Source organism: Pangasianodon hypophthalmus, chromosome 21 (assembly GCF_027358585.1).
Source record: "Pangasianodon hypophthalmus isolate fPanHyp1 chromosome 21, fPanHyp1.pri, whole genome shotgun sequence".
In the NCBI taxonomy this organism is placed as follows: Eukaryota; Metazoa; Chordata; class Actinopteri; order Siluriformes; family Pangasiidae; genus Pangasianodon; species Pangasianodon hypophthalmus.
This window is the reverse complement of record NC_069730.1, coordinates 1373064-1386818: the sequence shown is the minus strand read 5'-3', so window position 1 is coordinate 1386818 and position 13755 is coordinate 1373064. Positions and strand designations below refer to the sequence as shown.

The 13755-nt window shown below is 39.5% G+C and overlaps 1 protein-coding gene across 3 annotated transcripts in view; it reads left to right on the top strand.

Annotated features, from left to right (window-relative positions):
- The first annotated feature begins 1699 nt into the window (after positions 1-1699).
- The window catches only part of dlgap1a (discs, large (Drosophila) homolog-associated protein 1a), a 73192-nt gene continuing 61136 nt past the window's right edge, over positions 1700-13755 (top strand). For 2 of the 3 annotated variants that reach the window (XM_026941414.3, XM_026941413.3), the window contains exon 1: positions 1701-1898. The gene's annotated coding sequence lies outside the window, so the exon portion shown is untranslated. Of the gene's footprint in view, positions 1899-13755 lie in introns of all 3 variants that reach the window. The other variant, XM_034297693.2, reaches the window with a different exon arrangement.

Sequence of the window (13755 nt, the reverse complement as noted above, 5' to 3'; positions counted from 1 at the left end):
TCCGCTCCGGATTTTCCACAAGACCAGCCTGAGCTCAGAGCAGGGGTGCGTCTCAAATCGACGGCTACTTCCGTCTTCAGTGCACTAATTGGAGATGCGGCCATTTTCTAGTGCGTTTCTGTGTACAAACCTTTCAACGGAATTTTCATTATTTGAAAAAATTCTGCAAAATTTTACGGACAAGCAAGTTCCCTAAGTGATCTAATCACCCAAAACAACTGGCAAAATAGCTAACAAATGCTAATGTGCTGCACTTTTCTCTTTGCTAACATTCTGAAAATGATAAACAATAAAAACAAGTTCAGTATTTTCAAAAATGTGTGTGTGTGTGTGTGTGTGTTGTATTAGTTTGTGCTAGAAAGAGCATGTAATAAAAATATAGCTAGCAAATGGTGTGACACAAAGACAAGTAATTAGCTAGCTAGAAAGTAAACAAAATGAAAAAACAAAAGTAGTACTAAAATTACTACCAGAAGAAAAAAACACACTTATCAAAGCATTATTTGGTGTTATATACATAGATTATATTGTTATATTACATTATTTGGTGTTATATACATAGATTATATTGTTATATTACATTATTTGGTGTTATATACAGATATTTCATGTAACAGTTCATATATGTGTGAAAATGAACTCGTATATTTAAACGCAGTGTTTTGCCTAGCTAAATGCTAATCGCTAGTGTTTTATAAGTAGAAGTTTCCAGAACTTGAGCAAAGTTCTGTAAGTAATTTCTGTTATGTCTCAGTGTTATGTTGGCTTTTTAATACCTTATTTAATTTAATGCTTAACTGAATAGAGTAATATGGTTTAAATACTGAGCTAGCTAACTATTTAGTTGTTTATGTTTAGCTACTTCACTGACAAACTAATATAAATACATAATGAACGCACATATATTTCTTCAAATTCATAATAAATGCATAATATACAGTATTGTATGTCATGTCTAGGCACTAAGATTATATATCTACTGTATTTTCACATACTGTATATACTCTATAATATAGCATCATTTTTTAAAATAAAAAATTAAATATATGTCAAAATATACATTTGCTTTATTTCCTTAAAAAATAAAATAATAACTTATAATCATGCTTTCATCTTATTCTGTCATATACGACCTCTCATTAAATGTATAGAGACATTACGAATAAAAAAATAAAGCTTGGAAGGAAGTAGCAGGGATCGTTAGTGCCTCTGGTGAGTGCAACGTAGCTAATACAGCTAGCGTGCTTTACTAATTTAATCTGAGAACGAAGCTAGGAACAAGGAGAACATGCAAACTCCACACACACACACAGAGGGCGGAGATGGGAAGCCACGAACCCCCAGCCCCGGAGGTGCGAGGCAAACATGCTAACCACTAAACACATTTCAAACAAAATCCGTCATCGTAGTTAGAGCAATAATTGTATAATAAATAAAGAAAACGAAAGAGGAGATTGTGAGTTTCTCTCACAAGCTTGGGGTCATGACTCCTAGTTTTGGAACCTCTGACGTATGTTGACGTGACGTTCATAGGTAACCATGTGACAGATTTCAGCCAATGGAGCAGTGTCTTTGTCTTCAGTTAGAACCAGCTGGAGAAGTTCTCTAGGAGTCGATTACAGACGAAAGCAAGGGGACTGCTGGTCGATTTGAGACGCACCCGCATTAGAGCGTCGCTGTCAAGTGTGTGTGTGTGTGTGTGTGTGTGTGTGTGTGTGTGTGTGTGTGTGTGTGTGTGTGTGTGTGTGTGTGTGTGTGGAGAGGAGACCGCTCTGCTTCTGCGTCTCAATCAGCTCTCCTTCATCCAGCGCTCTCTCTCTCTCTCTCTCTCTCTCTCTCTCTGATCCTCGTCCATCAGCACTGCAGGATCATGAATGGTGATTAATAAAGAACGCCAGGTAAGATTAAACCTCACAGTTTTGATGCCTTTATTCAGCTGTATTAGAGTGTCGGGTGTGCGGGTGATGTTTGGACGCCAGAAGCGCGTCGTGCGTTTTCCTGCGTTTTCCTGCGTGTTTACGAGGCTACAGGATTGCGGGGAGTCCGCAGTGTCTCCTCGGTGGATGGGAATTTGTTTGGGAGTGGATGCTGATTTAAATGGCAGCAGGCTTAATCGGGAATGGGAATGGGAAGGATGTGATGTAAAGGAATGGCGTGACGTGTTGCGCCAAGGATTTGGGAATGTCAGTGATTCCTAAGTGCGCATTTAGTGAGCAGCTTTTGGTAAGTGAAGGGAGGCTCTTGCGCAACAGTGCGATGCACAGAAATGCATTCAGATCCGTTTAATGAATCCTAAGAAGCCATTCTTTTCCATTTATTTCTGGAGGATTTTACTGCATCTTATGAACTTGAAGCCAAAAAAAATGCTCCGATCTGATTTATCCTTAATGACTATACACTCGCCTTCTTTGGAATAATGTTTAAATCTGAGCAAAATGCAACACACACACATGTTCAGTCTGTTAATTAATGGCATGGTTTTTGAGAGATTTGTGTAAACCATCTAAACCCTCAGGTTCTTCAATCCGATTTGACAGCAGCACTGTGATTTATTATGTATTATTATTTATATAGCTATATTAATTATTTATTTCATCAGTCATCACAACCTGCTTCCCCATCCTGCTGACGTCTCTGTCCTCTTGGGAGTCTTCACTGTGTTATGAGGTGAAACACCAACAAACACCACCAGCTCATATTGATTAGAGTCACATAAATGGCTTTTTCTCCCATCTTTGTGTTTATTGACTGTTTTTTTTTTTCCTAAGATAATTATGTTGCCTTCTCCAGTTCCTTTCCGGCTTTCAAACCCCGCCACCTCTATTAGAGAAGCAGAGAAGCTTCCTCTGGTCGTTTTTGGAACATTCATTCATCTTCAGCATGTGCTTTATCCTGGTCAGGGTCACAGTGGATCTGGAGTTTATCCTGGGAACACTGGGAGTGAGGCAGGAATACACGCTGCATGGGACGCCTGTCTATTGCAGGGCACCATGCTCACACATTCACACACATTCACACGTTCACACACACATTCACACACATATTCACACCTAGGGGCAATTTTGAGTAGCCAATCCACCTACTGGCATGTTTTTAGGAGGTGGGAGGAAACCGGAGAACCCAGAGAAAACCCACATAGACACGGAGAACATGAGTTCGGTAACCCGAGCTCAGGATTGAAGCTGGAGCTATGAGCAGGCAGTGCTAACCCCTGTACCACGGCACCACCCCTTTAAAGGAATATTGCAGACAAAATAAGAGGCACATTATTTCCTCTTTAATGCAATATGTAGCTGATAAGCTACAAAGCCAAAGAAGCTAAAAAGTAATAAAAGCTCGTAGCTACAAGTTAAGCATCATGGAAACTGCATGTCTTATACCTGTGTTAGACAGTGTTTAGTGTGATTATTGCTTGTCACGCTGTAAAAGATCCCAGTAAAATCTCAGCTGAATTCTGTCAGACTGTGTGATAACGTGTGTTCTGCATGTCAGATTATACGACAGAGATCCTCTAAGTATAGGCCGTCATCAATCAGACTGATCCGGAAATCAGCTCGTGCAGAAAACAGGCTCGTATAAACACAAACAAATCCTTCTGTCTAATAATAGTGACGCTTTAAAAGGAAAAGATTTCGGAGGTGTTCATATCTACGGAAAAGAGGACAATTCTTCATTTTGTGCTTTGCGTAATAAGGAAGCTGGAATTCAGCTGATATTTCTCTCTGTGTCTCGACACTTTTTGCCTTTTTGCCCTGTCAGGATAAACTGATGACACTTCAAAGACACATGCATCATAGCAGCGTTCAGATTTTAATAAAAAAACTTCTCACAATGCCAGAACTTTGTCGTCGTCCATCTTTGGTCGCAGTGACACTTAATCAGCCACAGATCATGTGCTGATAAGAATTCTTTTACGATGTGTGATTTTGTCTGTGACAGAGATTCTACAGTGTAATCCCAGGTTTCATCGTCACACGCTAACTACATGGAGCAATATCCGAATCACAATGTACAAATCAGGCTTCAAAATTTAGGCCACGCCTCCATCCTGAGTCTGGTGTTGGAGGAACACATTATGTGCTGAGGAAGAAAGGAATGGAGTTACGATTGTTTTCTCTCAGTAATTTTGTCCTTCTGTTCATGTTTTTAGATAGCAGTGTGTCATAAACCACATCATCACGTCTGTTTGAGACGCTGATCACCTCCACAAAACCGAGTGAGGAGACTCCACTGTGGGATGATGGAGACTTGTGTAATGCTAAACTGGTAGCTAATCATTTTGTGGCTTATTGAAGACATTTGAGGTAAAAAAGGAAGGTTTGATATTTGATATTTGACATTTGATATTTCTTTAAAATGAATAGAATAGTGTTCTATTCTCGTCTCAGTTTGCAGAAGTCAGATGGAAGTAAGCGCCGGGATGGTATGATGGTTATTGATGCGTTTAACAGCAGCTGCAGTGGAAACATGTTGTAATCTTCCAGGCTTCAGTCAGGAAGCCTTCATATAGCTGACTGCTGGTGGGCGATGTAAGGAAAGGTGACAAGAGACAGGGAGAGGGAGAGAGAGAGAAAGGAAGGATGTACAGTATAATTAGATTCATTAGAGTATCATTAAAGAACACTCGTTTTATTCATTATTTCTTAACACTGTGTGTGCTAATGTTGTGATACATTATGTGTTATATTACAATAACAATCATTTCATGGTTTATGATATTATTCCAACAGTGTGTATTTAAAAATGACCAAGCATGACGCTTTCTCAGACCAAAACAACTGGTTCAGGAGCATCTGAGTGACGTGGTGTCAGTCTGATTCCAAGTGAACTCGATTGCATTGAGAAGGCGTTTTGACTCTGAATCGACTCGTCTGCTGGAAGTGAAACATTCTGTGCGTTTTGGGTTGCAGCGTTTTTTTTGTGTGTGTAGAGGTGACACAGAGAGAGACACACACACACAAAGACAGACAGACAGAGAGATACCAAGAGACAGAGAGAGACAGAGATGGACAGACAGAGACACAGAGACAGAAAGAGAGAGACAGACAGGGAGAGACCGAGAAAGAGAGATACAGAGACAGGGACAGTAAGACAGAGAGAGACCGAGAGACAGATAGACAGACAGAGACAGAGAGAGAGAGTGAGACAGACAGAGACTGAGAGAAAGAGAGGGAGAGAGAGAGACAGATAGACAGACAGACAGACAGACAGACAGAAAGAGAGAGTGAGACAGAGAGAGTAAGACAGACAGAGACCAAGAGAAAGAGAGGGAGAGACCTCTCCCTGATGCTTTAATTTTTTCTCATGTTCCCAGTACTTTTTTGATATTAAAATTAAAGCAGCATGAATCTCAGAATCGTATGATTTAAACATGAGTCATTAATATAAGAAGCAAAGACCTGAGCTGCGAACACAGCCTGGCAGTTTGGACGATTCGTACACCGTCTACACATACAGTACAATCCTACGACTGATACTAGTATTGTCCCTAATGCTTTTAAACAAGACGCCTTCTCAGTCTCAAAGGTTTCTTTAAAACACATGGAGCAGTGGTGGTGTTTATGGCCCTTTTAAATAAACTGTGCTTGTAAGAGTAGTTTGGTAATAGTACTTTCACATTTATTTTTTAAACACTGTATTAAACACTTGCATTTTATTACACACTCCTCCTCATTGTAGGCATTTAGTTAGAGACACTGTGTGACCTCTAGCCTTCATTAGGGTCAAGTTTATGACCACAGCACTGTTGTTTGTTGGAGATTTTTGGTTCGTGGTCCATCACATGTGCAAACATGTCAGTGTTAAAGCTGTACTGTGAATAAACCATCACCTGAATCATATCCGCTCCTATCATATCTGCTTTGGTGGTCCCTTTTCATCGATGGAAAAAGAAGAAGAGTGCCAATACTTTGTGCAGAGCAACAGATGGACTACAGTCCATAATTGTACACCTAAAAAGTGATCTATAAGGAAACGTGACATTTCATTTCGGAGTTTAGATCAGATCTGCTATAGAGTGGGCTGAACAAACGGTGGCTGGAGAGCTGCTTTATTTGGAAACTGGGATAAAATAATCTTGTTAGTGCCGTAAAGCTCAATTAAGACAATAATCAGATTAAAATAATACGCCTCGGGGTGACAGTCATCCTGTGACCGTGACGTCCTTGCAACTTTTTATGAAGTGACGCAAAATAAAGTGGAAAAAAATTGTTAAAACTATTTAGTCATGCAAATAGGGATGGTTTATTATAAGACGTAGGTCGGATGGAAGAGGATGAAGCTAGCTCCTGTGTGTGTGTGTGTGTGTGTGTGTGTGTGTGTGTGTGTGTTTGTGTGTGTGAGACGGCATTATGTGTCAACCTGATTGCCATAATGCTGTATGACTTTCAATTTGATCAGCTCCTTTCGCATGATTCAGCTGAGCTGACACACTTTCAGGGTAAATTATTATCACATGGCACAGGGAGGCTTCTCTTTATGGCATGTTATGACCTCATCAGAGTGCATTAAATGCTCCATAATGGACTAATGAACAGGACTGGACTCACACTGACTACGAGGATCGATTTCTGCCAAGCGCGCTCATGGGAGTACCTCGAAGACCAAATGCTATTATCATATATTGCAATATTGTAGAGGAAAGATATCTTTCTACCACATTCTTCGGATTTTCAAGAAACTCTCACCTGGAGAGAGTTAGCCTCCGTCTCCTTCTCTGTGAAGATTTCCCCAGAATAAGAAAGACCACAGACCTTATGCTACATACAAAAAATTGGAGCACAAATTATGCCCAATAATATCTGTACATGGATACTCAGTAGTAATATTAGTGATCAGGGATTCCTAGGCTAGCCTGTGTGTTAATCCACTCCTAGTCTTGAATATCGCAGTTTATAACCACAGCGCTGTTGAATTCTGGATACTGATTGGTCAGACGTTATTGACATTATTAACTTAATACTTTAATAATGTTTGTGTATCTATAGTATCAACGCATTCACAGGTCTTTCTCCGGCAGACGCTTCACATTACGTGTGTAATTGTCTTCATGGTGTAGTCTTCTTTATTATTTAACATTTATGGAAGGAGTCTCCAGTGTCAGCACTTTGTAACAGTCAGAGGCAAAGCTGTAACTATTAGTTAGGACTTTACGCTCTGTGGTTTCTTGGTAACATGACAAGCTGTGGGTTTTTTTGTCTTATTAACTATGCGAGAGGGAAAAAAGAGAGGCTGGTGAAGGAACGACTGTTTATAGCTGCTATAACGTAAGTGAGAACAGGAACTAACTTGTTTCATGGATGTTCCACAACATCAAATGCAACTCTAAATGGATAGAAAGTATGATGTGTTGTTCTTGTTCTTTAAATGTAATTGTTGGCAAAGTGTTAAGGTATAAGAGGAATAAAACACTTCTGATCGTACTGTTATGGGAAAATAATCAACCTTGAGGTGGTAACAGAAACTCCCACCACCCTGTCACTGATTATTTTCCTATAACAGTACACCCTGTCATGTTTTATTCCTTATCTTTAATCCTGCTGTCAAATTATATCAAAAGCATATTCCGTGTTGGAAGTTCAATTTCGAGACCACGTTGGATTCTTTCACTCCGAAGCTTCATTCCACAGCTTCCCCCACTGCACTAATAATAGCCTTAATATTTATTTCGGCTGCAGCTGGAGGAGGTGGGGGGCCTGCATGCTAATGAAGGTTTCTGTACTGTGTTCTGTCTGTGTCTTGGCGAGTTTTTGCACTCTGAACAGGTGGTATTTATGCTCCACAAGGTGGGAGGATGATTCACGGAAAAAAAAAAAAAAAAGACGCTGCTCTCGGTATAGCAGGGCCATTGCGTCACAAAACGAGCTGTGAATCACAGAAGTGCTCTGTGTGTCAGGACTGACTGTACACGGAGAAGAAGAAGGAGAAAGACTGTCACCATCGTCAACTAGTGCGTGTGTTACGCATTTATGGCTCAATATCAAAGGATTCGGTGATGGCTTTCGAGAGAATGTACCATACATGGTGACTTTTTAGGGGTGTACTAGTTTCAGGCCCAGAGGCTCCGCCTACAGGGCACAGAGCATCTGAAGTATTTTCTACACTTTTCTGGTTTCAGAATCTTCAAGTTTGTGAACTTATCCAGCGAGAAAACAAATGTGAACACAAGAAAAATACGAATCTGAATGTCTGAATCTCTCAGAGGTAGATATAGTCAGTGGATTGAAAAATGTTCACAGAATCTCATTTTTACATTAATTGAGTTCAAAAGTTGTTTGAAGCAGGCAGTCGGGCTACAGGAAAAGTTCTGTGCTTGGTCGCTGTCAGTCAAATATTCAGTGAAAGTGGGTGGATCTTGGCCATGCCAAGATCGAAGAAATGCACCAGAGTCTCTAGAGAAAGACTGAAGTCTGCCTTGTGAGACTACAGATGCCAATATCAAAACTCGGATCACGGTTCCTACAGGCCAAATTTGAGGCTTTTTTCCAGTTACTGTCTATTTGTCTATTTACAAATTATAAACACGAAGTTGATTTTTCGGTCCTTGGTGTAACAGTAATAACTTAGCTTACTAGCCAAATTAAGTTAATATGACAGCCAAATAAGCACATAACACACCAAATGCTCTTTATGTCCAATGCTATCATCAGATTAAAGAAGCTAACTCCAGATTAAAGAAGCTAACTCCAGATTAAAGAAGCTAACTCCAGATGCCCAGGAACTCCAATAGATCCTCCTGGGCCTCTATGTAGCCTGGGATAACTTCTCACTGCGCCCTTATGGAAGGCGTAGCTTGTCAAGTTCACTGAAAACTGTTCTGGTGCTGCAGGATAAGTGATCAACCAAACGAAACTTCTTGTTTTATATTAAACATGTCCACATATAATGTAAAAGGACTATACAGTAATTTATTCAGAATGAAGTAGATGTTCTTTAAAGATGTTAGAAAGTTGTAAGGCCTCTGACCTCTTTTAGCTACAGCTTAAAACAATAAGAGTCATGATACTATGCATGAAGTACAGAGCACTATCGATATTATAGAGGATATCGGCTCAGGTTTTGCATCTCTTCGGCTCTGAGCCACTGATGAAATTGTGTACCAGTGTGAATTTAAGGCACCAGTTGGTCTTAAGTGTGACAGTATCACAAAGTTATGCATAAATGAGCATGACTGCACAACAAAAGTTTGTTTCAGATCAATATCAGATATTGACTGTTAATATCTGTATTGAAAAAAAAGAACTGCTGCCTCCCTACATACACGAACAAGTGGGATGTTGCAAAATGACACTGGAGTGAAATTCACACCAAGATAATCATCCTGCTTATCAACAGGGAGCACCTCCACCTGAGAGGTATCCAATCCACTCCTAGACCCCCCAAGTGGTTCTCTGAGCTCCGAACCCTCTCTGATCCACCAGCAGGTCAGATGTAGGTCAAAACCCTTCAGTGTTCGGACAAACCTGCAGCTCTACGGCGTACTCCAGTCTGCCGAGGCTCCTGCAAGCAGAAGACTTGCATCTGGAGCTGGAAAGTTGCTGTAATCGCTGTTGTCTGATATTAAAGCTTGCCAACTGTTGTTTCACGCCTGCTTCAAGACTGCAAATGAAGGAGTGTGAAGACGGTGCAAAGCTTCAAAAGTGTTTCATTCTCACCGTTTACACAATACCTGTAAAGTATCACAGTGATTAAAATGGTTCTGTGTCATTCTTCGCATAATAATGTTAAAAACGTCAGTTCTGCATTGGCCCTTTTAAAGTTTAATTGGTGACCTTTTTAATTCCTTTATGCTAAGGGTTGGATAGAATAGATTAGAATACCTTCACTTCACAGTCTTCATCCTGGAGTTTTTCATGTTTTTAATTATTAATGATGATAACTGACAGTACAGAAAATAACTTTTAACTACAAACACAAATGAGATTGAGTGAACGTGTAGCATCTTCTTTTTCAGTAGCTTGTTTCCGAAAGCTAAAATTCTGGATTGTGATCAGAAGGCGTTGATTAATTTTCTAAAACAGCAGCTCTGACAGTAGTGCAGCTGCAAATCACAGGTTTATATTAATGCACTGAGCAACAGCTCATTCACAGGGACTTACAGGGGTTTAAAAAATGGCATTATTTCACAAAGGAAAACATTGATATGGTGAAGTCTTCAGTAAGGAGATGTTTAACATTTATGAAATGTGTCTCCTGCATCAGCTCTTTGTAACAGTCAGAGGTAAAGCTGTAACTTTGAAGTCTGACACACTGTGGTTTTTTTTTTTTTTTTTTTTTTTGTCTTATTAACTTCAAGAGAGACAAGTCGAACTCGAAGTTGTTGCTGTGGAGAGGGAATCCTCCACTACCAAGAAGTCAAGTCTTTCTTGGTACTAATTTGTATGCCAGAAATACCCTAATATATACTTCAAACAGGAGGGAAGCTATTGAAGAAAAACTAATTCAGACATTTGACCTTCCTGTGGCCTTGATCCTGTTTGGATCAAATCCAAAATCTAATTAATTCATCTGCTGGTTACAGATGAGAATGTCAGAAGGATGGACAGACAGCCAAAAAACTCAGTAGTGGAGGCACAAAAAGAGAGGCTGGTGAGGGAAAGGCTGTTTATAGCTGCTATAACAAAAGAAAACAGGAACTAACTTGTTTTATAGACGTTTCACAAAATTAAATGTAACTATAAACAGATAAAAAGACACACCTTTCAGTAATAAATTAAAAACTGTAATTGATGGTAAAAAATTGCTATGGTTTGCGCTGAATAATTCACTTCATGATGTGCTGCTACAGGAAAATAATGAACTTTGGGTTGGTAACAGAAAATCTGCTTCATCACACCACCCTGGCATTGATTATTTTTCTATAACATTTAACAACACAGAGTATTTTATATAAAACTATCTTACATATAAAACTACAACATGTGGCTTGTTATTGCTAGTAATAGGATTAAAGATTGGACTGCATTAATCAGTTTCTTGAGTTGCCTATAAACAACTCATGCCATTACTATGCTCATTAACATGAAACATTTCATCCTAGAGACCATTAACCATTTTAGGAGACATCTGCGTAGCAGGCAGTCATTATATCAAAACACACAGAGGTAGCGTGATATAAAAATATAATATATATAATGTACGTGAGCAGCTGTGTGTGCTGGAATTGGAACACAGCCATGCCATAAGCACGGCAATCAGTGTTGATCAGCACCGTTGCTTGGAAACAAGCCTGTTATGGAGCGCACATCCGGCACCGGTTCACTCCGCACGCCGTATGTGGGCTTTGCTAGCCGGCAGGTGTGCTTCTGTAATGATTTTCTTTTTAAAGGCAAGGTCTCATTATTTTTGTGGACACTGTTGGTAATGAAAGCGCTACCATGAAGCTGGATTGATTTGTCTGACTCGTGCTGTGGGTTCTCTTCTTTAAAATCAATGGCAAAACATGTGGCAGCTTGTGTGTTTTTTTTTCTGGAGAAACTCCTTTTAGCGCTAGCGTTTCATTTCAGGGTGGACAATTTGAAAATTTAATACAGTACTTACATAATTCTTACACACGCTTAACTCCATTAGGACAGCTAACATGACCAATAGTCAGTGCAGTATAACCTGACGAATTAGCGTATTAGCCTTGTGCAGGTGTGTTCATGCTAACTGGAGCCCGGGGTTTTTTGTGTGCTTTATTTTGACTAGATAAAGACTGTAGTTTTTGTTCCTGCTCCAATTATCATGTAGCTTTGAATTTATATTCGAGAACCATTCCTGAGGCATTAGCCAACCATCTTGAATGTCGGCTATTTTGTTCTCAAAAAAAAAAAAAAAACGCAGGGATTAACATTGAAGTGTAATACGAGGTAATTAAATGGCTTTGCAATTCACAAATAGTCGCTCATAACACAGATTTCTTGAGGTGGTGCACCTCAGGGATTGATGCTAGCCTGAGGATGATGCCATTTGTGTGTTGCTAAATATTATTGTTATTCATTATTTTCTTTTCAGTGAAGAAAGACAAGAGTTTTACATTTTATTATTGTTCAGATTCAGAAGTGCCATGGTGGCATACATTTTAGGCCAGTTTTTTGGCTGTCATAATACAAAGCCAGTTGCTAAGCACTTTGAGTAACATGAGCATTATTATTTGTCACACTGTACGAGATCCCATTTAAATCTCGTCTGAATTCTATAACAGACTGTGTGATAGCATGTGTTCTCCATGTCAGATTATACAACGGTTATCCTTTAACGACAGGCCTGCGATTAACAAAAATTACTACATTCTGCTTATGTTATCAGTCAGCGTGATCTGGAAATTAGCTTGTGTAGAAAAAGGGCTTGCATAAACACATTCTTAAACATAATAAGGACAATATTTCTCCCCGTTAGCTGTTTAACCAAAAATAGAGCGCTGTTTGTTTTAGTTGTTGCCTTGTTCTTCTGTGTGGATGATAAAGTTATAAACATGCTAGCAGCATTAGCAATGCAGAGTGTTTAACGGATTAAACGCAGCCGAAGGCTTTCAGTGCAGTCGGGTCCCTGTGCTGAGAGAACGTAGGTGCTGTAGTGTGACTTTGGGTGAGTCCCAAGAGTTGGGGTTGGGAAATTTTTGAGGAGTCACAGCTGAACACAAAAGTAATGGATACTACTGAAGTATTGAAGAAAAAAATGAATGAGTAGACAGAAATAGACACATAACCATCCGACCATACACCATGACTAACAGTGAAACCGTGACACTATAACAACCCTAGCTGGAAGTCTTGCGGTGTTAAAAGTGCTACCGAGACACGAGTAGCGGTGAAGGTGCTCTCTCTCTCTGACTGTGATGCCTGTGGCTGTCTCGAAACGTGGAGGATGATCAGTGGCTCCTTTTGTTTGCAAATCAGCTTCGGCTGAACAGCAGTACGAAACGAGGCAAAGTGTTCGCCTGAGGCGGGAATCCAGCAGCAGGAGAGAATAAACTCCATCAATTTCTCTTTCTCTCTCTCTGTCTTTATTCCCTCCGTCTGTTCAAGGTTCATGCAAGAAAGCAGGTCATTTGACACCAGGCCGTTTAACTGCCTTGTGGGAGAGAGTCTGCTCTTACGGGCAGCTTATAAAGATTTCTTTAGACGTTTGGTAACATCAGGTCTTGCTTCGAAGCTGTCAGGCCTGTCTATGAAATAAAAGCATGTGATAAAGTAGAAGAAATATGAAATAAAACAGCACAATGCAGTTTCCTTTAATTAATGAAATAAATAAAATAGCGCTCATTTTGTCGTATTCAGTAATGCAGTTTTGTGGGCGTGGATAAATGTAAATCGGCTGTGCCACGGGCGCGCTTGGTAATTAACGGCTGATTGGCGTTTATCAGCCAATCATACGCACATGAGTACAAAGAAAATCAGCAAAATGTTTATGAATATTGCTGGAATTTTCAATTTGTTTTGTCTAAAAACACATACACATAATTTATTAAAAAATTTCTAAATTCTCCATTATCCCTCCATTAGCATTATTTCTATTATTTATTTATTTATTTAATTCTCTTTATCTGGAATATATTTTTCTTAACAGGGCTAGTTTCATTAACATAAATCAAACAAATTTACATCAGAATTTAGCATAAAACACTCTGTGCTCTATTTGTTTTTATTTCAAAATTAATGATAGTTTACATTTATTTAGATTTTTTGCATGAATAATCGTAAGAAGGTTTTATTTCCTCAGCTGCATTTGCTTGAACTCGGGTCTTTTGTGTCCACAAACCAGAGATAAAAAGAT